This window comes from Meriones unguiculatus, chromosome 12 (genome assembly GCF_030254825.1).
Source record: "Meriones unguiculatus strain TT.TT164.6M chromosome 12, Bangor_MerUng_6.1, whole genome shotgun sequence".
Lineage (NCBI taxonomy): Eukaryota > Metazoa > Chordata > Mammalia > Rodentia > Muridae > Meriones > Meriones unguiculatus.
Window position 1 is genome coordinate 65,157,665 of NC_083360.1, and position 24,911 is coordinate 65,182,575.

A 24,911-nucleotide genomic window follows, 5' to 3' on the forward strand; every position below is an offset into this window, starting at 1 on the left:
AAAACAATTCTGGAACTAAATCAAAAGTATGTGTGCATTGGCACACACTTGAATCTTCAATCATTTTCTGAAACACTTCTTTTCCAAGTCCTGGAAGATCTCTTATTCCTCCCACCCCTGCCTAACCCTCCTTCACTGTACAAATCCTTTTCTAACATTCATGTCTTTGTATTGTTTTGTGCCACTGTCCCAACCCCACCCCTGAGATCAATCAGAACTTTCTGGATGACCATGGGTTTAGAACTGTCTTCAGGAGCCTGGTGTCCTTACCTTTGGGTACACAACTGTAGAAATGGCTTCCTTTTCCCCCGGAGCCTATCATTCGTTAGTAGTTCAGATGGGAGTTGTGGACCCGGGACCCTCTTCATTCAATTTTGAACGTAAGTGTTAGAAAGAACAAGAGTAAACTAGGTCATTGTCTCCCTCTAAGAGGTCTAGTTTTTATCTTAAATTTTTTTTTTCTCCATCTGTCAGCAGAGTAATTGTAGATGTTATTAAATGAATGAATATTCAATAGATCTGATAGAGGGAAAAAAGTAAGGAATAGAGGAAGAATAATTCATTACATCTATTCTTTATGGCAGCACACCTATACAGTGAGACTTTATTCCTGTTTCTTAACTGAGTCACCTCGTTCGGTGAGAGACATGCTTTGAGTTCATATGCTTCCTCTTCTATTTCTGTTCGAATTCCTACAAAATATACTTGTAAGTTAAGCAGCTTGCTGCGTTGAAGCAGTGATAGCAAGTGACAGTTACAGGGGCTAAAATGTAGTTGGCATCTCTCTCTCTCTCTCTCTCTCTCTCTCTCTCTCTCTCTCTCTCTCTCTCTCTCTCTCTCTCTCTCTCACACACACACACACACACACACACACACACACACACACACACACACACACACACACACACACACACGCGCGCGCATGCACGCATACACTGCGGCTCCTGGCTGAGGAGCCTGTGTGTTGCGACGTGCTAGCGCCCCCTAGTGACGTTTCCGTGGAGGAAGCACACAGCTTTGGCTGAAGTGATGCTAGGCCGGAGACTGGCTGGGATTCTCAGCCTGGCAACGGACAGGACTGCCTAGGGATGTCTTAGTTTGCGTTGCTCCGTGTCCGTCACTGGAAAACGGGGCGATTTCCGTGCACAGTTTTGGAACTGTGATGGAGGTTCTGGCAGGTTCTTAACGTGGCAAGGTGTACCTGAGAAGCCTAAAATGCCAAACAGAGTTTAAATTTCTAATTTTCTAACTTGAAAAAATCATTTAACACCTTTAGAGTTTCCTCGCGTCATTTATTTTGCCAGGGCCTTTTTCTTTTTTCTTCCCCCTCCCCCCATTTTTAACCTTGAAGGCACTTTGCATATGTAATAATGATACCCAGTTTTGTGTGTTTTCCATGCATTTTCTTTGGCTCTTTTTCTTCCGTTTGTGTGTTTGTCTTGTCGTATTTCTTTTTCTGTTTCTCTTTTCTTTTCTTATTGTTCCTTGGATACCTGTTTGTTTTCTAAAAAGTGACAGAAAGGGTGTAGATTTGGATGAGAATGGAGGAGGGAAAGATCTTGGAGGAGTTGGGGGATGGAAAACTGTAATTAGAAGGTATTTCATGAAAGTTTTATTTTCAATAAAATAAAACAAAAGTAACAGAAGTAGAAATACAGAGACATTTTCAAATGGACACATAAAAAATGGGAAGTTGCCAAATAAGTATCAGGAAAGTAGTAAGTACTGTTCTTCAAGAGGCAATAAAAGCTGTCCATATTGAGGTAATGGGATAATTGAGGTAAGGAGAATAATAACAGCAAGCAAGACAAGATCCTTTTCAGCTTGCAAAACATAAATAAATCAACTTTTGAACCACGTTATAAAAAATTAAGCATGTTTTTGTGTGTGTGTGTGTGTGTGTGTGTGTGTGTGAGCTTCTTTAAGCTCATTCCTCAGGGTTGAGTTATCTCTGTGTCCTTTTCCTTCTGATACTGGGCTTATCAGAAAACACGGAAGCACAATAGGAAAGGAATTTAAAATTTTCAATACAAAAATACTGATAGACTTAGTTTTTCTACTTATCCCCAATTAAAACATCTCCCTAATTGAAAATTGAAATTCCACTCACTTTAGTGGCTTATTCTTTATTGCTAAGGGCATTTGTTGCCAGGTATAACCTCTGATACGCTCATAGCAATGGCAGTTATTAGAACAATTCAAAAAGTATGCTCCTTATTTCTGGATGTTCTTAAACACAATTTTTTGTGTTTGTTTGACAGGGCCTTATGTAGTCCAGGTTGTCCTGAAGCTTGTTGTTTAGCCAAGGAAGACCCTGAACTTCTAATCCTCCTGCCTCCACTTCTAGGGCCTAAAATTACAGCATCGCTGCAATATAGGTGTGTGCCACGTGGCCTGGCTCTCTTCTGTGTCACTAAGAGCTGAGCCTAGGGCTTCATGCATGTTGGAAACACTCTACAATCTGAAAGAGATGCCCAGCCCCAAATATGAAAGGTTTTGATGAAACTCATCAAAATTGACCTCAGAGCCACTTTTAGATAGCCCCTGGCAATGCCAAGTAAATACTACTAAAATATTTAGATTCAATTCATAAAAACATTCTTAAAAACCCAGCAGTGAATGGCCACTGCTCTTGCTAAGAACCTGAGTTTAGTTCCCAGTACCCATGTCATAACCAGTCTCTCTCTCTCTCACCATTTAAAAATAATCCTTTTTATTTAAAATTTACAAAAAACAACTTTTGTGATATAACAAAGAAAGGAATAATAGGCAAAACTTATTTTGAATCTGTGCTATTTATATTTGTGTGAATTATTGTCTGCTATTAGTTAGTTTGTAATGTTTTGTTGGATAAAACATTCAAAATATGAACCTATGACTGATTCGTTCTACAAAAGTTAAAAAAATATTTTAAAAATACTTTATAGGAAATAGTTTTAGAGTGGAAAATGTATATAATGTAATAAAACAACACAATAACCACTGAACACTAATAAGAAGAGTTTGTGTAAGTACTGAAACTAGTTTATGTAGTCATTTCTGTCTTCTAAACATCATGCAAACATATTGGAATACTTCAAAGTTATGTGGAATATTATTTTATGTCCCATCTTAAAACTATTGCCCTATCAATGTCAAAGAATTCTCAGGTACATAATAATAATTAAAGTCAGTGAAAATGTTTATTTTTTTTTATATTATGTACATGTTTGCATGTGTCTGTTAATGAAAGCGTCCATGGAGTCCAGAGGCTTCAAATGTCTCTGGAGCTGTAGTTAACAGGCAGTTGCAGGCTCAGACATGGGTACTAAGGACCAAATTCTGGTCCTCTGCAAGAGCAGTACAGGCTCTGAACTGCTGCACCATCTCCCCAGTTCCAAAGTCAGCCATCTTTGATGTTTTCCTGATTATCAATCAGAAGAAAAACTTTATACTCTTTCAATTTTGCTGTGGTGAGGGCATGTTACCCAAGGTAATAAGTATAATAGTTTATTTATGGATTTATTAACTGACTAGTGACCTTTTAACTATTTAGATTTGTGATGTGAGGGCTTCTGTGTGTCCCTTGTCCTGGTCCTTCTGGATATTAAGACTGACCTCAGCACAGGAGACCTGCAAATCCCCCAGCCCATAGAGATCTCAGTCATTATCATCTGAGGTGGACAGTAGCAGGACAAGGACCAACAGAGCATGCCACTTTTGCCAGATCATAGATATTCACCTGAAGAGTCAATGTGATATCTGCTTTAGATTCTCAAACTGTTGTAAACACTAGCACTAAAACCTGCAATGAATCCTCGAACCCAGACATTGCTCCCTTTCCTAAAAGAATCCTCAGTGAGACAACACCCAGTAAGTAAGAAAGTGCCACACCTGTGTCAAGCGTCTGCTGTTCCTTTTCACGGGCACTCATTCGCTCCCCGCCTCTGGCTGTGTTCTGTTTGAAGGAAGAAGTTGCCTTCCATCTGAGATTAGAAAAGATCACGAGGTGCACTGTTCCTTAGCGTCTCATTTTAACCCATTTGCAGGCAGGGCTAAAGATTCTACCACAGGATAGCTGTCGATCAAGCAAATGCTGTCCCTACTAATTCTCTTACATGCTTGTTAGATGCCTCTAGATGAAACACATGCAAAAGAGTTTTAATGGGACAAGAGTTTATCACAAGGTGTGAGTGGAGCCAGCTCCACACACTTCAGAAGCCTGGCGACAGCGTCAGGCTCTTTCTGACAGGAAAGCCTTGGAGCCAAGGAAGGAAAGCCAAGACAAGTCAGCCCTTACGCAACAGACTCAGGCACGTGCAACGACATGCCGCATGCCTTTCTGCAATAATCCTGCATGCCCTCCTTTATTATCCTTTTAAGATGACAGGAACCTCATGATTCTGTTTTTATTAAATCACGTGTCCCTCCCTCCTTTGTTTGTAAACCCTGCCAAACTGGACAAGATGACTGCTGTTGCCATCTGCGGCAGTACAGCCGAGGGTAAACACACTTTTATTTGCTTTAAGAGTCACTGTGACTCTTAGGTATGCGGATTAGATTATCTCCTTTAATTCCTGAGTATGTTGGCCATTATGTGTTCATATGCTGTCCCTTCCTGTCCTTCCTATTCTTACAGTCTAGGGCTGTGTTAGACGGCGTTGACTCTCTTGGCCTTTGCGTAGTCTGACCTCACCTGACTTCCGTCTGGCTTAGCGTTCTGTGCATTTATTTTCCTCGTCGTCTCCTGTCTCCAAAAGCAACAGTCTTCCACTCCTTTCTACATGTTTTGAATAATATTTTATCATGACCACAGGTTTATCACATTGTATATTCTTTTTTTAAATTGCATTTATAGTCTTCCCAATGCACTGAAGCTCTCTCTCTGTGTCTGGCCTACGACGGAGCGGCCAGTTGTGTGTGTATGTTTCAGTCACTTTCTGGAGTGATTATTTTCTTCATATTTTTGCTGTTTATTGGGGTGGTGATATATTTGTCTCTGTATTTTTATAGTCTTAATGCTTACTTTTCATATTTCAGGCTATATGAATTAGTATATACACTTTAGAATTATAACTTCCTCGTTTTTAAAACTTGTGTGTTTAAACATCTTTTCATTACTAGACATTATATCTAGTGATAATTTGCCTTGCTTTTTATTTTATTTTACATATAAATAAGTACATTTGATTTCTGTTTGCCTTTTTCCTGTTAAATTTTCTATATTCTTTAATTTTCAATAAATTGTTCTTTGCAAGGCTCTTGTTATAGTAATAGCTTGCTTGGCTCTAGTCTTAATCCAGTCCAGCCAACTTTATAAATTAGCCCATTTATGTAATCTTTATTAATTTCTATTTTTATTATTCCATATTAATCATTTTATCCTTCACTATGGGTTGGCTTATTTGAATAGATTCATCTGTGTCTCCCCTTAATAGTTTCAGACTTGTGTTCTCTGTTTATTTTGTAAATTATCCTGAAAAAAATATATGTATTTAAATCTAAAGTCAAACAGTACCCTCAATCATCTCAGAAACAAAAAATTTACAAAGTTCCACTGCTAGCCACTCTCTTCTAATTTTGTTAATTTTGTCCTGCTCTCTCCCTCTCTCTCTCTCTCTCTCTCTCTCTCTCTCTTTCTCTCTCTCTCTCTGTGTGTGTGTGTGTGTGTGTGACTGTCTGTCTCTCTCTAACTCACTTTCTGGTTTCTCTGTGTAGCCCTGGCTGTCCTGGACTCACTTTGTAGACCAGGCCGGCCTCGAACTCACAGTGGTCCACCTGCCTCTGCCTCCCTGAGGGCCTGTCTTGTCTTTATACTTACCCTGCCATTGATTATTTATATTGCATACTCTTGATTCTGGTTGTTTGTCTTTCCTTCTATATCCCTAATCTTTTCTTGCCATTCCTCCTTGTAATCCAGAATTCTATAATGTTTCTTCATGCAAAGGATAGTTTCGGAAACCAATTTATCCTAAGCTACAAACAGTGGTCGTGAGTTCTAGGCTCAGAGTTACTGGCGGAGCCCTCTGTACACATCACTTCATAGCACTGCCCTTCCCTTTGTGGCAACCACAATCACCTAGCGATTGAAATTAATCCTCTATAAGGCAGGGAGGCAAGCTTACTCTGCTCTTTGTCTGCTTTCAAATATTTGATTATAAAACTTTGTAGTTCATGTGATGCTTCCGGGAGTTCGTCTTGCTTTGATTAACTCTCTCTGAGATCTACTTTGGGTTTCTTTAAACTTAAGGTTTTGTGGTTTTCATCATTTTTCAGCTGATACATCTCAAAACCTGCGTCTTATCCAGTGTCTCTGTCACCTTCTTTAATAGTCATAAATAAAAATGTCATTTTAGTGGTTTTTTTTTTGCTTCTTTATCACCTTTTTACACCATTTGCTGCATGCATTCATCCCTATTCCTGTGTGACAATTCTGCCACACTGAAATCTAAGTGTTGTTTATGTAATAATCTTGAGTTTTTTATATTTAAGCTATTGTACTAGAAATTCAATTTTGCTGATTTTCAGGTGATCTTGGTAAGTACAGATCATTTTTTTATTACTTCACAGATTTTATTTATTCTGTAGTTGCGTCTTTTGTGTATTATACTAAGAATTGTAGCATGTGTGGTGAGCGTGTTTATAACTCCCTAGGCCTTGCTTCTCTGCCTCACACTCTTGGGCCTGTTTCCTCAAGGCTTTGGTGACTTGTGGAAATTTTAAGTTCGTTTTCTTGTAAAGTCACCTGTGGGACGTTTTTGAAGGTTAGCTTTGAAGTGAGGTTTTCCCGCAGAGGCAATGTGACTGCCGCTGAGTCTCACATGGAAACATTCCTAGCCCAGGACTCTTCATATTGTGTTATTTTCTTTAGCAAAGGGAGTGACTTCAGGTCCCAAATGAGTATGAGGCACAGCCTATGGCTGGTGGGTTTTTCTCTTTTTCCTGCTCTAACATCAAGCTGGAGACTGCAGAGTGCCTGATCTTCAGAGGTCAGGACGATTTTCTCATTAAATAAGCAGTTGTGTGGGCAGTGCTTAGCTATTTGTGATGATTTAGTAGAATGCTATAATCCGTGGAATTTATAAAGAGCAGACAGTTGGGGCTAGAGAGACGGCTCGGTGGGTAAGAGCACTTGTTGCTCTTGGCAGAGGACCCGGGTTCAGTTCTCAGCGCTCGCATGGGGTACCTCACAACTGTCTGTAACTCTAATGTCAAAGGGTCTGACATCTTCATCTAACCTTCATGGTCATCTGCGTGTTCATGCTGCATATGCAGACCAGCAGGGAAACACAGAAAAAGAGAACAATGCATTTCCTATAGTTCTTCAACCGAGGAAGGCTGTGATGAAGTCATTGCCACATCCTGTGACTGGTACAGTGCCACTCTCTCCTTTAAGAAACACCTCTGCTGCTGTCTCCTGGAGGGACAGAACCTCATGTCCTCACAGGGCAAAAGGTACAAGGATAGAAAAAGAGTAGTTAACCAATGCCCCGCCCTTTATCATGCCAGGTCCCAACCTAATTAACCCACACCTCTTAACCATTTCTCCAGCACTGTTGTATTTGGAGCTAAATCTCAGAACGTAAGATCATGTAAATCAGAGTATTCTCTTCATCCCTCCTCATATATGTCCTCACATCAAAGCACACACATTCCATCTCAATAGCCCCGAAAGCCTTTACCCATTCCAGAAATCAGCTTCAAATCTAAGTCCAAACCCTCAATTAAATAAGATCTGGATTTCTTAGAGTGCTTATCCAGGCCCAGTGTAGCCATTTTTCTAATTATTACCTCATTTGCCTATGCATTTTTTTTCTTACTATATACAGGAGTAAATGAAAGCATGCTCACAATTTTATCTTCGGACACTGGGCATAGCCAACCAAGATCTTACCATACCAATGCTCTGGTATCATAGCTCACGTCCTTTATTTAGTGACACACAACCCAAGACTATTGCCTACCTGAGAAGCTATAATTTTCCTGTCATGAATCTTTATTTTATATTTTGTCAAAATTTGCCATTTTTAATATTGTAAATTATTTCATTGAATATCTGCCTAAACAAAGCTTTTCTTTTTATGTGCATTGGAGTAGTGTTTTTTTACTTGTTTGTTTGTTTGTTTTTTGCCTAACAAGGCTTTAATAAAAAACACGTGCTCTCCCCCATGTCTATTCACACTCTTTCATGTATGTGTATTTTGTGCATATGGTCTCCCAGCTGAGCACAGGTAGAAGCCAGAGGTCAAAGTCAGATGGCTTCCTTCATCTCTATCCATCTCTTTACCATGTTTTTAAGATAGGGCCTTTCATTAAACTTGGGACTCACCATTTTGGCAAGACTGGAGGCCAGTGATCATCTGGATCACCGTGATCCATTACCCCTTCCTCCCCGTGCTGAGATACATGCTTGACTTTCATGTGCGTTCTAGGGATCAGCAGCACTCAGTGCCTCTTGCCTCTGCAGCAATCACTTTGCCTAAGGATCATAGCCTATATTCCTATATCTCCAAAGTCTATAAAATATATCCTATACGTACTGGTTTTACCTGAATTGCTATAGGATAACAAAACTTGATGCCTGTTAGAAATAAACCTAAATTAAAAATGAACGGGCGCTGCTGCAAGGTTGGCCTATAGATACCATAACATTTTGACATGGAGAAAGCTTTGGTCATTTTTTTTTTGGGGGGGTGCCCCAGATGGTGAGTATGGCCTCGTGAAAATCTGGAAAATGAAGCACTAGCTTGTTCTAGACCTGGCAAGGGATACCTCATGGCTTAGATTGTGAGCACAACTAAGAACGTATAGGCAAAGTGAAATCTCATCTGTGAAGATTAAAATTCACTCCTAACCTATATACATATATGTGTATAATATATAACATACACAGTATATATAAAATATTATGTATATGAAAATGTGCATTGTCCTAATAACATCCCTTTTATAAAATAAATTATCAACAATTTTCAAGTCACTGTAATACGTATTCGTTCACTCAGAAGAATTGCTTTGCCAGTGTCACATCCTAAGCAGTGAGCTATTAGCGCAATTTGAATTGTCTCTCAAATTTGAAAGTGATACAATCATGTTTCTCTAAAGTATTAATAATGCTGAACTGTGGCTGATTCAGAAGATCCCCAATTATTCTCCAGAGCGTCCATAAATTAGCTTGACAGTAGTATTGTTTCATTCGGAAGCACTTCAGTAATGCTGGAGATAATTAATGTGGAAAGGAAAAGGATGAATTTTGCTCTAAGACAGTTAATATTAATTATAATCATTTGTGGAATAATTGTTGTTCTGTGCAGTTCAATTAAAGATCCCTAGATACTAATCTTTCTTTATTCTTGCCTCAGGTATATATCAAGATACCAAAAGCCCTTGCGAGTTGAGAGAATACATTTCACCTATGTTTGTACTGATTAGCCTTCTTGATTTTTTTGTAACCACAGATAAATGGGTGCTAGTCTCTCAGTAAAACTTAAGTTTTAGAGTCAAGCCTCGTGACTGGCAAGCATACCGCCATTTCCCCGTTAGTTACACCTATTTTCCAAGAGAGGTGAGGAGAAGCCAAGTGGTAGCAGATAGGGAAAGCGTAATTTTTGAGGCAACCTAGATTAACTGTGTTTCTGAGATGGGAAATGTACTGGTGACACTTTATCCCACCACACTCTCTGCTGCTTCCCTACTTCCTCCTCCTCCTCCTTCTCGTCTTCCTCCTTTTTTTCCTTTCTCTGTCTCATGTGCTTTTGGTCATCCTGGTTTGAGATGACTTTTACTTCTGAACTCACCCCACTGATGCTGACATCAATTCTTGCAGGTTCTACCTCTTTCATAACTCCTTCATCTCTATCCAACGGTGATCTTTTCTTCTTTTCCGAATGGTTGCTCTTGTGTTTTATTTATTTATTTTCATTTCTACAATATTCTTATTTCTAATTACAGACTGAATTCCTAATCCAATATTCAAAATGCTCCAAAATCTGAGACGTTTGTCACATGTGGATAATTCCACATCTGACCTCACATGACATGTCATAGCCAAAACACCAGGTGTACTGAAAATACTGTGTAAAATTAACTTGAAGTTATATATAATTATGAAACAGAAATAAATTCCATACTTACACTTGAGTTTTACCATTAAGATATATATCTTATATATACATATATCATATATATAATATAATATATGATATTTACCCTAGGAATTGTATTATTAGTTATTTTTAAGTCAAAATCTCATGTACTTTTAAGCCAACTCTAAGGAAGATGGCAGGCTACCCATCCTCCCGAAGGGTAGAGAATCTGGCTATATATCAAAACCTGTGTCATTTTCATGAGGCTTTTCTCCCTAACATGGATTCCCACAGAAGCTTCCATGGCATGAATTATAACAGATCGTGTCATAATCATTTCAGGACAAGGAAAGGACAGGCATGGTTGGTGGCTCCTTGAGGGTCTTCTTTCATTCCTTAACCACAAATTCTGCTTGGTGTAAGCTGTTCAAAGAGTTTTTATTAAGTAAACCAGTAAGAGAATAATACAGCCAGTTTTTTGGAACTGAAATTGTGTTTTTCCATTTTTACTGCAAAAACATCATATAGAGAGTTAGTGTTTTAGTCTATCATATAAATGTCTCTTTTAAACAGTAAAATAAATAAATTGGAAGTGCAAGAGCTATTTTCCATGTAAATACCAAAGAATATGTAGTAATAATCACATAAGCATTTTCAAAATGTCACTAGAAGATATTAAAACCTTCTCCCTTAGAGACAGAGCGTCAACTTCATAATGTCTCGTGTTTGGCTGTAGCGAGACTCAAACTCTGCAAAGGCTGCAGTGCTGGCCAGGTTTCTACACTGAAGCAGGTACGTTACAAGCAAGAAAGCAATTTTGACTCAAGATTCCAAGGTTTTCAGTCTGTCACTGACTGGCCCTACTGGAGTTTTGTTGTTCGTTTGTTGTTTTTGTTTGTTTGTTTGTTTGTTTTGTTGTACTTCTTTAGTTCCAAAGTCTTTATTGATGAATAAGTTTTAGAAAAGATCCACTCCATGGAATAAAGAGCTGTGTCCAGGAATCCATCACTAATGGTGAAAAAGACCCCATTTTATCCACCTCTATTCATTGACCCCTGTCATGGGCACAAGACTTGTAGTCAATCAGTTATTCAGGTTTAACCCATAGGCTGATCTCTTTCTCAGAACTTTCCACTGAGTCACTGCCATGAATGATGTTCCTGCAAACTTTAAGGCAGACGCTCCCTCACATGGTGCCTGGCTTAGAATCGACTGGGTTGGTTTTCCCCTGCATCACTTAGCCTATCTTCACCACGGTGGGTCCTCCCAGACCTTGAGCACCACAGGCCCTGAGCTCATGTATTTAACCAGCCTTGGTGGGAAAGGATGGTCTTTCAAGTCAATGTAGTGCTGTTTCAGGTGTTCTTCGGAAGCCCAAAGGAACTGCATGCCCAGCAGGCAGAACCGTTTTGTTCAAAGTACTTGATGATTTCACCCACCAAGTCATGCTGATCACCATGTTCGTTGATGGCAATGAAAGTGTGCTCAAGGTTGGCCATGGTCTAAAAGCTGGTGTGGGTTGACTAGTGTTGGTGGGAGCAAAGAGTGGTCCTATTGGATTTTGGCCTATGATCAGACAGTACACCATAAGTTGAGCACAGGGCAGCAGACATAGCTTACCTCAGGGAAACAGGGGTAAAGGCAGAAAGGAAAGGCCCCAGGTGTCCTTCAAAGGCACTCTGTCAATTAACTCCCTTCCACTTGGCCACACAGATTAAAGCTTCCATCCCTTTCAACACCACTACATCCTGAAAATCAAGCTCTTACTACAAGGGCTTTGGGTAGTGCTTATCCATGCAATAGCCTCTGTTTAGGGTACCTGCCTAAGGAAGAGCAGGAAAGAGAGGACAGCCCCTTCTTTTGATTTACTTCCCTCCTTCATACATCCTCAAGTCTGACTAGGGCAAAGGCTATATCCTTCTGTCCTGCTTGGGTCAATTTTTCATACAAACCATAAGTTCTACTCCTAAATTCTAATCAAGTACTTAAGAATAAATGGGAATATTATTAAAAATTCAGTTCTACAATGTGTTTGTTATTCTTATTTGCATATGAAAGTACTAAGATTCAGAACCTTCAACTTGTGGCTGTAATTTTCCCCTGGTTACTCAGTTCCTGCCACGTAGTCTCAAACATGTTCTATCTGTGACAATTCATCGTTTTAGTTCGTTCTGTTTTATCATTTTATTTTATTCTGGATCACTGGGTTCCCTTCCACCATCTCAGATTGTTCTAACTTTTCTTTTTTCATTCTCCCCGTCTCCTTGACATACACTTCATTTTACAGGTTTCCATGGTAGTAGCAACTAAGCATTTAACCACAGGCACTGTAAGGCATCCCACCTATATAGGCAGAGGATAGAGAACAGACCCTTCACAGCTTATGTGAGGAAGAAAACATGACTTCTTCTCACAGACAGTTTTGTATCAGTGCAGGTCAGACCATCCCCAAAGCACCACCCTTCACTCTAGTTAGAGCCATTGAAGACAATTGCAAGTCAAGTAGCTATTACTTTAGGCTAAAGGAAAGCACCAGAAAGCTGGAGCACTGATTTGTATGAACTACTGCTGAAGGGTGAATTGGAGACCATTTATGACATAGAGGAGAAGTTCACAAAGGCATAATTTTAATAAAGAACTAAAAGATGAGAAGCTGAGATACGATACTGGCTTTGTGTTTGTTTCAAAGGCCCCCCCCATCCCACGTGCCTGAAGAGAAATCTGAAAGGAGACGGGTTTCAGACCAACATAAGTAATAACTTCCTTTTAGCTTATTGTTATTAATTGTTGTTGCTGCTGTTGTTATCTGTGTGTGTGCATTTGTGTGTCTGTGTACATGCGTGTGTGTATGGGAGGGGGGTGTATATGTAGCGGGGTACACATGCCAAGGCCCATGTTGAAATCAGAGAATAACTTTCAAAAGTTGGGTTTACCTTTCCAGTGTGGGTTTTGAGATCAAAGTTTTGTCATCAGGCTTTGACTGGTGTTACCAGCTTTTTGCCCACTGAACCTCTCACAGGAATAACCTTTTATAAAAGTTTGTTGCCCAAAGAAAATTTGTATCCCATTGGAGATTTTGTGACCTGAACTTGGTGACTTTTGGCCTACATGACGCTGAAAGAACACAGGATATTAAAAAATCTACAGCGGTCCCTTCCAGCCCTGAAATTATAAATTGATCTGTCTGTACTTCCAGCATTTTCCCACTCATTCAACAAGCATTCCACACATTTTTTTTCTCCAGAGAAGCACTAATAAGTAACATAGACATTTTCCTTCCCATTAATTAATTGACTACTTTCCAGGAAAGCAAAGGCCATTGCACACAGGAAGAAGCCAGAGGCATGGGCATACTTTTAGACTCTTCCTGGGCTCCTTGCTACCCACTAACTGCTCTCCATTTCCAGAGCCACTATCTGCTTTCTACTCCAAACACCTGGGATACTTTAGCCATACACTGTATACAGTTTCTCATTTCACTATGTTGCCTGATCTATGTGGAGGAGGCCAAAAGTTCCAGAGAATTCTGCAGTTGAGAACAGAATGACAGTTGGAAGCTGAAAAAGGGAAGGGTGGAGGCCCCTGGCTAGAGGCCAAAGTAATGTCATGCTTGGGGAAAGTACCCTTGCCTGGCTGGAATGTAAAGTCTCAACAAGCAAACAGACAGAAGAGGCCCTGGCACACAATACATGCTCAGTGCATGGTGGAATGCATGAGCGAGGCTGGAGAGAAGATGCAGCGTGAAACCTGCCTTCCTCCAGCCTTGTTCAGACCTATCCTGAAATGTGCCAGGCCGTGTACATATCAGACACTGCCCGAAGATTGGAAAGATAACACAGCGACTCAAACATAGACGCTTTACCCCCGCCTTTGCTTCCACTGTTATGACTAAAACTGGAATTCAATAGAGGGGTGTCTGATTCATGGTAGCTTTATGCCATACACTTTTAGGCATCGGATATTAATATTCCATTATTCTTCGTCAAGTAACTGAGAATACATTTTACAGCAAACGAGAGTTGAAAGGCTGAAAGTTGCTAATCTGGAATACCTATTTGGGCCTAACATTCCCTTTCCCTGGGGGATTTTTTCTATATTCTAACCCAGACAACATTTATCAATTCTGTTTAAGCAACAATTTGCTTAATATACCACTTCCTTTCTTAAGCTCCTTACCAGACTGGGCAGAGGTTTCTGATGCCTCAGACCAGCTCTCCTTCCATAGTATATATATTTTTCAAACTCCAGTCATTTCACTCCTACTCCCTTTGGAGAAGACCTTGGAAGTCATGGACTGTATGGACTGGCTCATTCTCCTTACTATTCCTTAGAAACAAGACCACTCAAGTGTGCCCTATTCTGGCTGCTTCCATTTCTACCCTCCCCCTCCTCCCTTAATTATATTCCTGTCCTGTGTTTACCCTGGCCATTCAACCCGAACTCTCATTTTTAGCATCAACATTGACCTCTGAAGTATAAAGCCAATAGCCCACTTGGAAGCCTTTGTGTATCTGTCTTTTATTTATTTATTTATTTATTTATTTTTTGACAGATAAACAGAATTTTTTTTATCAGTTACATTTTATTAACTCTGTATCCCAGCCGTGTCCCGATCCCTCATTCCCTCCCAGTCCCTCCCTCCCTCCCTCATCTCCACCGTGCCCCTTTCCAAGTCCACTGATAGGGAGGACCTCCTCCCCATTCATCTGATCCTGTTTTATCTGTCTTTTAGAATAGCAGTTTTCACTTACCTCCTACTTCTCTGGCTGTTATTTCTGTTTCTGTCCTCTCATACCCATGGCTCCGAGCCTGAATTATTTCTTTATTAAACTTACGTCTTCTGACAAATTTGATTTTTTCCTAAGCTGATACATACACACACACACACACACACACACACACACACACACATATATACACATATATGTATGCATGTGTGTGTGTTTATGGGTAGGATCCAGCAAAGCACTGGGTCATTGTTAAATTTCAATCAATATCTGTTTATTGATTGAGTGAGTAAGTGGATTAATGGATTGAGTGAATGAATATCTGAAGTTAGGCCTCTATAGTTTGACTCATTCATATTCCCTCTATCTCTACTTTGAATCATTTTGATAAAGGAAATGTCTGGGTCACCAAAATCATCTGTCTTTCTAAATATCCATGAGAGCAGTGGTATTATTACCCTAATGTTTTCTGGCATCTTTATTTAGAGAAATAGCATCCAGCTCAATTGTACAGTAGTAAGTGATAGAAAAATTACTTTGGTTATAGAGAATATCTCACTTTCCTATTTCAGCATATCAATATGTGTTTTAAATAGAATGGATCTTCTTCTCTTCTGGAGGTCTTTAGAAGCACTCAGTGTAGCCCAGAGCAAGCTCTTTACCTGTTCTAGAGCTTTATCTGTGAATAAGGAACCTTTGTCCTTTCCTTCCAGGGGCTTTCACAATTGTAAGGCTAGTAGCAAAAGTGAGATGCAAAATGAAAAACTTCTTTGGGAAGGATGAAGACAGAGAGCCGCCATCGATCTCCTAAGGTCTTAACCAGCCTTGGGCTGTGATGTGGACAGTGAGAAGGACACATGTACCATTCTATCTACAGCAATGGCTCCTCTGCTGAGGGCCCAAAAGAATCCTGTGGTGTTGAGGTAGCCAGAGAGCTGGCGTGATATGGTGGGGTTTGCTGTTATTCCTAGTTATGATTCAGCATTGAAATGTCTTAAGAATGGAAGTAACCTGCCCTGACTCATGCTTGAAATCTGTCCCCTGAAAAATGCCAGGGAGAGGAAGCCTACAGGACAAGAAAAACAAAAAAGCAAAACTATGTGGCTTTTGGATATGTGTGGAGAGCACTTAGCAGAAGGCATCAAGGCAGCGGGAGTGAACATACTTATGAATGACTTCGCAGATAAAGAGGGTGTAACGAAGGGATGCACAGATAAGCAGGAGACAAAGGATGGGATCATGGCCGACACTCACATGTATGGCAAAAACACCTGAGTACACGGTGGGCTAAAGGCGCCATCTATGAAGATAAGGAAGCCTAGGAGAAAACTATGCTGGCAAGGGAAGTGCTGGGAATATGTTTCAGGGTAAGCCCTGGGAGACTTCCATGCAGACAGCAGCTGCTGAGAAGAGAAGTAGTTGAAAAGGGAAAATGACACTTTTTTGAGCATCTGTTCTTACAGATACGGCCCAAATGTTCTTCATCACACCTCGAGCCCCATTTCATAGACAAAGGCGCAGTGTTAGAACTGAATTAGTGTGCGTGCTAATAAGAAGAGTGTCCAGGTGAGAACTGAATTTGCTTTGCCTAGCTCTAGAATATATCCCTGGTTCTCCTTGAGACTAGAAATTGTTCTCATCTCATTACCATTTTACTGAGCAATGAGTAGCTAGATGGACATTCAGCTAACCAGTTTTAGGAATACATAAAAATACGTGCGTGCGTGTGTTATCCACTTGACTCAGCAATCCTTAAAATTAGCTGCCTGAATGACTCGGAACAAAGATTCCCCTCAATCTTAACCCTACATCCCCAGTATTCTATCAATGTGTCAAATGTGTTCTATTGGAGACTGAATGACAGATTTCCTGTGATATCTTAAAATAAGCATTAGATTATGAAACAGTTATAGATTCATAGAAATATTTCAAAATTAATGTAATAGCTCTGTACACCAAACTCAGATTCTCCTGAGTATGGACACACACACGCCCTAAGGAATCATTATTGATCCGTTATTATTTAAAGAATTCTAAACATTTTTCAGATTTTACTGGGTTCCTGGGAAGAAGGCGTATGGGGGGGGTGTGCCTTTATCTTCACTTATCAAATTAGATGTTATCTACATGTCCTATTAAGATTGTTCTTCTTGATGATGTGGGTAGGAATTTTCCAAGGACTGAATAGAATTGGAGATAGGTCTTTCCAGTTTTCTGCTGTAGAAACACCACCATTTCCTCCCGAGGAGGCATATCTTAATGTATTTATTTCCTCCATATGTTTTGAGCTGCCACATTTTATACGCATTATATTATAGAACATACATAATATAGTCACGCATATAATATGTATCTTATTGCCTCTAATGGTCATAAAGAATGCCACATAATTGCAAGTAGCAAGAATAAAGAGGAGGCTGACCACTCTCTTGGAGTTTCCCAGCTCTCTACTGAAGGCAGGGTGGCCCTGGGTCTTATTTAAGGGGTGTTTGGTATTCATGACCCTTCACCTTACCACAGCTTTTGAAACCACAAAAACCAGAGGCCATAAAAAACACAAAAGGCCAGGCTGAAGACTATTCAATGGCTTTGCTAATGTCTCTGGAGGTTTTTTGTTTGTTTGTTTTTTCTGTCTTCGGAAATCTGCTTTCGGCACTTCCTCTTTTTAGCATTTATTAATCACTCCTATATTGTTCAAAAGTACGTTCACGAGGCTTGGTACCCTTTTCCAGCTTACCATTCCTAAAACTGCTGCCCTAAGTCTTCCATTTTTGCCTCTTCTGATTCTAATGGCAATGGCTTTGCTACCTCCCACCCCATAATGATGGCTGCTGTTCAAATTAAATTCTCCGGAGTCTGACAGCTCACCCAGGATCTGTGAGTGGTACTCTGGTGATAAGACCAACACACTGCTGTGCCTAGCTGTATCCCCAGACATCCCCCAAGTGTTTGTGGGTGAGACAGCCTGTACTTCTCACTTCACAGGCTGCTCCTTCCCAAGAGGCACAGAGACAAACTCTGCCACAGGATGGGAAATATTTGCTTGCAGTTTCTTTCAAACTTGGGGTATGTTCTGTCACATTTTTTGTACGTTCCTTAAAGAGATGAGAAGCTGCGAGCCTGCCTGCTGGCTTCAATGCTTAGTCATGAAGCAACAGTTGACTTCACTGTGTAACCATGTGGCCGTGGTTAACTTTATTGTACTAACTTATTTCAGAAGCTTGTAAACCCAATTAAGCTTTGATATCTTTTCAGGAGACTATGAAGAAGAAAAAAAAAAAAAACAAAAAACAAACCCTACACATTGGTCATGTTTAACCTTTTGGAGAGTGCAAAGGGTATTGCTATCCGAGCAATCGATACTGTTGACACTGTAGTGTTCATCAGTTACCCAGAACATAATATATGTCTCTTGGGGGTGGTCCGGATCCCAGCAAGACTGAGGCTGTGACAAGTTTATTGCAAGCAATGAGTCTTTTTATACCCCTACAGAACCAGAATACAGTGGCGCTTGACGGGATCAGTATAGCGGTAGTTGCCAGGATGCAATAATGTATGCAAGCCCTATAGGGATACAGATTAATGTTTAACAACAATTGTCCAGCAAACGTTCTACGTGCTTTGATGACTTCTAGGGAGCACAGAGAAACACGGGCAGCCTGAATGCTTCACTGAATGAGAGAGTGTCTTGGTTCCTCAGGAACAGAAAGGCACACAGTAGCCCAAGCACCATGAACTCTACCTGAAAACCACTGATAAGTACCTCTCAAAGCAGCTAGACAAGGCTTTCCTGATTCCCCACACCTCATTTCAAAAGTCTTCTAACAGGCTTCTTGTCCATAATGCCATGAGATTTAACAATGAAAGAGTATGTGCTTTTTCACCACCATCTTTCCATTATAGGTGCAAAATGCAACAGATATACACCTCTGTCATGGAAAACCACAGAGGTTCCTTCCTTCATCCATCATGGGAATGCATATGATTAATGTGGTAACTGCTCATCCACAGAGTGAAAATACCCTTATATCATATATTCATGTGTTAAATATCCTACAACTGGAACAGACAATCTTCCTTGGTATACCCAGGCCCTATATCCAAGTGTAGTTGGCCAACACACAAAAAAAAAATCCAGGGTTTTTGATTGTTTGTTTTTGCTTTTGTTTGTTTAGATATTTGTTTTGTGCTATTTTTCTTTTTTTAATTAATTAATTTATTTATTTATTCATTTTACATCCCAATCGTAGCCCCCTCCATCCTCTCCTCTCCGTCCCACCCTCCCTCCATCTTCCCCCCTTCCCCGGCTCTCCTCCCCACCTTTCAGAAAGCTCCTCCCATCTACCCATCCCAGCACAACCAGTCACATCAGGACTGAGTGCAATCTCCTCTGCAGTGGTCTGGCAAGGCAGCCCCACCAGAAGGAAAGTGATCGAAAAGCAGGCAACAGCGTCCTAGTCAGATACAGCCCCTACTCCCCTTACTAGGAGACCTACATGAAGATGGAGTTGCCCATCCCATACAAATGTGTGGTGGCCCAAGGTCCATCCAGTCCATACATGGTCCTTGGTTGGTGCCTCAGTCTCCCTGGGCCCAGGTTAGTTGGCTCTGCTGGTCTTCTTGTTGAGCCCCTGTTCCCTCAGGGTCCTTATATCCCCCCTCCCTCCACTGTTCCACAAGGCTCCCCGAGCTCCACCCAAAGTTTGGCTGTGAGTCTCAGAATGTGTTTCCACACGTGGCTGGGTGGAGCCTCTCAGAGGACAGCTTGCCTAGAGTATATATGTCTTTTTTTGAGTTTCAAGGACCGCTTCAGAAGCTTCCAGGCTTGTATGCATTGTGTCTGCAAGTGAAAGCAGATCTAGATTTAAAAAGAAAAAAAAAGATAGCATGATGTGTCCTTTGATGTTACAGTCTTAGAGATTTCCAGAATAGACGAGGACCGTTAGAAAGAGGGTCGTGCACAGCCAGCCATGGGGGTATGGATGACGGCGCTGCCTGCGCGTTTACAGCCCCAGGGATCGCCACCAATTATGATAAATCACCACACACGCGATGGGTACGACCTGATACAGCACATCTGTTTAGTACCTCGGGACTATGACAGCGCTCGTCAGTGGGCATCTTGTGGGGAGAGCCGGGATTTGCACCATGTCAGTATCCACACTTACGCCGCTATCTGCACTTTGGTTTTTACTCTCTTACTTCACTCATGTCTCATGCCCCATTGTTGACATGCATTGCTTTGGGGCTTTGAGAAACAGTGTGGCATCTTTTGTGTATAGTTTGTGGCTGAACCCTTTGAGCGCTTTAGAAGAAAGAATATCCCAAACCAAAAACAAACAAACCACTGTAATTCTGTCCATCTACAATATGTTTTTTTTATTCAGTAAGTTAATATAAATTGCCCCCGAGGTACAAAGATTTAATTTACTGCCAAGCCATACAACTGAAACATCATTTTTTAACTGTAAATAATCAGCTGGGTATTTTGTTTGCGTTTGGAAAGATTTCACAACCCCAGGAAACCAGGATTCTTCCTGTTAATAATATTTCTATTATAAACAGTATCTTTCATATACCCTTACGCAATTAGCTTGATAAAATCCATCACAATCTCGACCCACTCTTCCATTTATCCTTTTCTAGTCAGGGTACACCAGATTTAGGAGAAAAGGCGGTGAAACGTCATTGCTCGCACTCTCCCGCCCTCTCGTGGCCAGATGAAGAATTTCAGCCCTCTTCCCCGGAGAGTTACCCTCCTGACTGTTCTATTGCTCAAGATGCGATATGCTTTTCATCTAAAATTCTGATTTAAAGTCACGGGTGTGGGAGACGCTGGCAAGTTCCATCCATAGGAACAGCTTCCACACTGTTTTCCTTAAAAATTCTTAAATGGATGTGCCCGGGAATTGCTTGGTAATTACAATCTTCAGGATCTTCCCATGTAGTTTTGAATTTAGGAAATAGAAATAGAGAATAAGTGTAAACGGGACCCTATAATTTACGTTAAAAGTGGTCCCACTTTATACTGTTGACAGTGAATGTGAGACTCCTTTGTGCCTGATAACTTCGGTCGAGAATGTCGCCAAAGTCTCAGTGAATCCATCTTGAAAGTATATCTTGGAACTCTGATAGCACTGACTGAGTATGGGTCCCGCCTGCAGCGAGAGGCTGGTTGGGGTTGTTGAAAAATGGGAGACAAGATCAGTCAGTATTGAGGGAAGTAAAAAAAATCAAATCATACAATGGTTATTAATGGGAGAGAGGGCAAAAGTACTCCCTAATAATTGCCTTCAAAATGCCAGGACTAGAAATTTCCATTGGGAAGCTAATATTTGAAGAGAAGTTGTACAACAGGGCACCCTCTGCCTTTTAATGTAAACGAGCAATTGTGTGGACAGCATGTCCCTACTGTGCGCACGCCCAAAGTGTTCAGCAAAATAAGCTGCCTTTCTTCCGCTTGTGGGATCTCGCCTAGGAGCAGGCTGAACGGCCCGCAGCCTCAGGATGACCCCGCTAGAATGACATCGTGGATATTTTCAGCGGCCGCGATACACTCTGCCTATTTTTATATGGCTCCTACATCTCAAGTACTGTGTAACAGAGATTAAGATCATTAATGTTCCCCAAACATGATTTTGTCTATAAGAAGCCGTCATGAAAGATGCAGTTCAGATTCCTTGGCAGTTGAGGGTGCTGAGCACGAGCCTCATCTTTGGACTCAGACACTCCTGGATTCAGATCCCATGGTGGTGGCTAACCAGCTGTGCATCATCTAACTCAAGGTCCTAGACACTCCATCTTTCTTCTTCACGGCGTCTGCAGGAGTCCCCTCCCCCCACTTCTTATTTCATCCCACTCATGTCTTTGGCCACATTGTCTTAGGTGTCCTATGTCTTCTCCATCAACTGTGACTTTCCAGTTAGCATTAATCCTGACTTTTGCAGTAGAAACTTCTCTTTGACCAACTTCTCTTCAACCTACTACTCAGACCTTCTCAAATGCACTTCTTCTTGAATGCTAAAGTTGTGTATATAAAGTAGGTAACATTTTATTATGAGACACATTTAAGCAACGCCAACACATCCTTAACCTGCCAGATGCAGCAAGAAAAGACTCAAGTAAGAATTAAAAGTTCAGTCACTCTGTTATTTGCTGTGATGCTGAGCTAGACAGTTGAATACTTGAGGTAGTTTCAGGGGGTGCTTATGGTAGACGGCAGTGAGTTGGAGAGAATCCTAGCTGTAGCTATTTGAGAAGTATTTATGAGAGTAATGTTGTCTGAGATTAAGAGCTCTATAAAGATTCTATCAGTATCCAGGCATTCGACTGTTATTCTTAAAAGGTGTTGTTTCACATTTACGTCACTTAGTGGGAGAAATTGGGGTTGTTCTAAAAACATTAAAAGACAATTTTGCATACTCTATGCAGCATATGAAAATTGAGCATTTGGAATGGTGTCCCATTAAAGTCTCAACTTCCAGTTGTTAATGGGAAATACCGAATGCTATAGTTCTGCCTAGGTCAGCTAGTTCCAGATATTGTGAGAAATGGATTGTGAACAGATAAACTGTACAGCTTTAAAATTAGCACACTTTTGGAGAGATGGTTCAGTGCTGAAAAGTGCTCGCTGCTTTCCCCACATTTAGTTCTCAGCATCCTCGTCTGGCAGCTCACAATCACTTTTAACTCTAGCTTCAGGGGATCTGGATTCCTCCTCTGACATTTGTGGGGAAGTACGCTTGTATGCACAAACCCACACAAAGACACAAATATGTCTGCATAGCCCCTGCACAAATTTACACATACTCACATCATTTAAAAATTCTTTAAAACAAGCACATGGGCAGATGTGAAAAAAGCAAGGTGGGATTGACTATTGGCTAGTTCTATTATTAATCCTAGTTTAGTTGAAGCAGAGAATATGACGGATTTTAATGCCACTCTGTGGGAAAGCATAAATAGCCATGAATAATGTCATTAAGGCACCTAGGCATAGCATGAGGTTTTAGATGGTTGAATGTCATTTAATGAAGGATGAAAGTGGATTAGTAGGAAAATACTGTGACAGCTATGGTAATGGAGTGGAGATGTCTGGCTTACACCTGTGTGGGATTGGGATCGTCTGTGCAGAAGGTAGCCAAAGGCAGAGCTAATAGGACTGATTAATCAGTTGCTGCTATTAAGACCATCAGTGGTAGAATGTTTGTGGGTTTATTTTTTCATTATTATTATTATCATTTACAATTTATTCACTTTGTATCCCATCTATATATAGCCCCCTCTCTCATGAACTTCCTCTCCCACCCTCCCTCCTTCTTCTCCCACTATGCCTCTCCCCTAGTGCACTGATAGGGGATGTTCCCTTCCCTACTATCTGACCCTACCCTATGAGGTCTCATCAGGACTGTCAGGATCCTCTTTCTCTGTGGCCTACTTAGGCCATCTCACCAGGGGGAGGTGATCAAACAGCAGGCAACCAAGTTCATGCCAATGACTGCCCTGCCCCCCTTACTAGGAAACCCACATGGCTACTGAGCTGCCTCTGAGCTACATCTGAGCACAAGGTCTCCATGCATGGTCCTTGGTTGATTCATCAGTCTCTGCAGGCCCCCCTTGGCCCAGCTACCAAAAAATGTTTGTTGTAATTTCTATGAGTTCAAGCGTATAAGAAAATATAGTTTAGGCTATAGTAAGTCTGACATCTCTGACATGGTTCTGTGAAATAGCTTGTAGTCTGCTGTGACTTGTGTATTTGGCCACACCATTATCCAATCAACAGCATCAAGAGCTGAGGAACATTGCCAGCATAATAAGGAACATAAGAAAATATTTTCAAATATATTGAAAATTATAATAGATGCCTCAGGAACCTGGAGGATCACCAGAGACAATTATGAATAACCAAATGCAAAAAAAAAAATTAGGTACTGAAGAAGAAATAGGTGAGTACATTGAAAAATACAGCTTGCGGCTTGAGATATGGCTTAGTCAGTAAAAGTACCTGTTGCCCAGGCATCAGGACCTGAGTCCAGAAGCCTCAGAGCCATTTAAAAAGCCAGGCACATACCCTGGAATCACAGTAGGGGTAGGAGCACACAGCTCACTAGAGTGCACTGACCATCCTGTCTCACCAAATCACCAGGCACTTGGTTCAGTGACAAATTTTGTCTCAAGACTAAGATGGGGAGCAATTAAGGAAGACGCCCGGCCTTGAACTTTGGCCTCCGCATGAATGCATGTGTAACCGTGTGCACACGAGCACACAAACATGCACAAGTAAACATACACAAACACAAGTAAATAAGTGAACAAATAAATATAAAAGTAAAACTGACCAAGAGTGAGTCAGAAAAAATAGAAACCAGAACTCACCAGTAATAAATAAAAAGGGGAGATGAGACGGCTAAAAAGCATCCCAGGACCACATAGCTTAGTGGCTGAGTTCTACCAAACATTAATAAAAAAATGATGCAATATTTAGTAAATTCTTTTTTAAAACACAGAGCGAGAAGAAATACTTGCAAACACTGTTTATTTGGTCACAATCTGTATCAACTCTAAGATAAAAAATTAAAAAAAAAAAACAAGAGATTGCAAAAATAGAATGCTACAGGTTTTCTATTACATAATAGAAATTCCTTCAATAAAAAAATAATGAAATTAGTAAAGCAAAAGAATCTTATATTAAAACCAATTGTGACTCACCCCAGACATGCAAGACTGGCTTAATACTCTCATATCAATCAGCATGATACATCACATTCACGAAAGGAAAGCTAAAAAACACATGGTTCTCTCAATTGACACAGAAAAAGCATTTGACAAAGGCACAATACTTCAATGTGAGTGAAACCTGAGTCCAGAATTGAAAATCATGACAGCGAAGAGAAAAAAATGAGCAACTATGTACTTCTGATGCCCTGGTTGAGAAATGGGGATAGGAGAGTTGAGGATATAGCACCCCCAGGCTCAGCCTGGGCATCTGTGTAATGGGTTAGGCCACAATCACTATAGTCACCATGTAACAGCTCCTTAAAATTCCGAAAACAAAGGAAAAATACATAGCGTCACCACTGACTCCAAAGTCTCAGACTTACATGCTGCTGTGTCTGCCCGA

The 24,911-nt window shown here is 40.7% G+C and overlaps 1 protein-coding gene and 1 pseudogene across 3 annotated transcripts in view; one reads left to right on the top strand and one right to left on the bottom strand.

Annotated features, from left to right (window-relative positions):
* The window catches only part of Adamtsl1 (ADAMTS like 1), a 904,412-nt gene that overhangs the window by 277,922 nt on the left and 601,579 nt on the right, over positions 1-24,911 (top strand). The window lies entirely within an intron of this gene.
* LOC110561653 (nucleoside diphosphate kinase B-like) lies at positions 11,110-11,563 on the bottom strand (annotated as a pseudogene).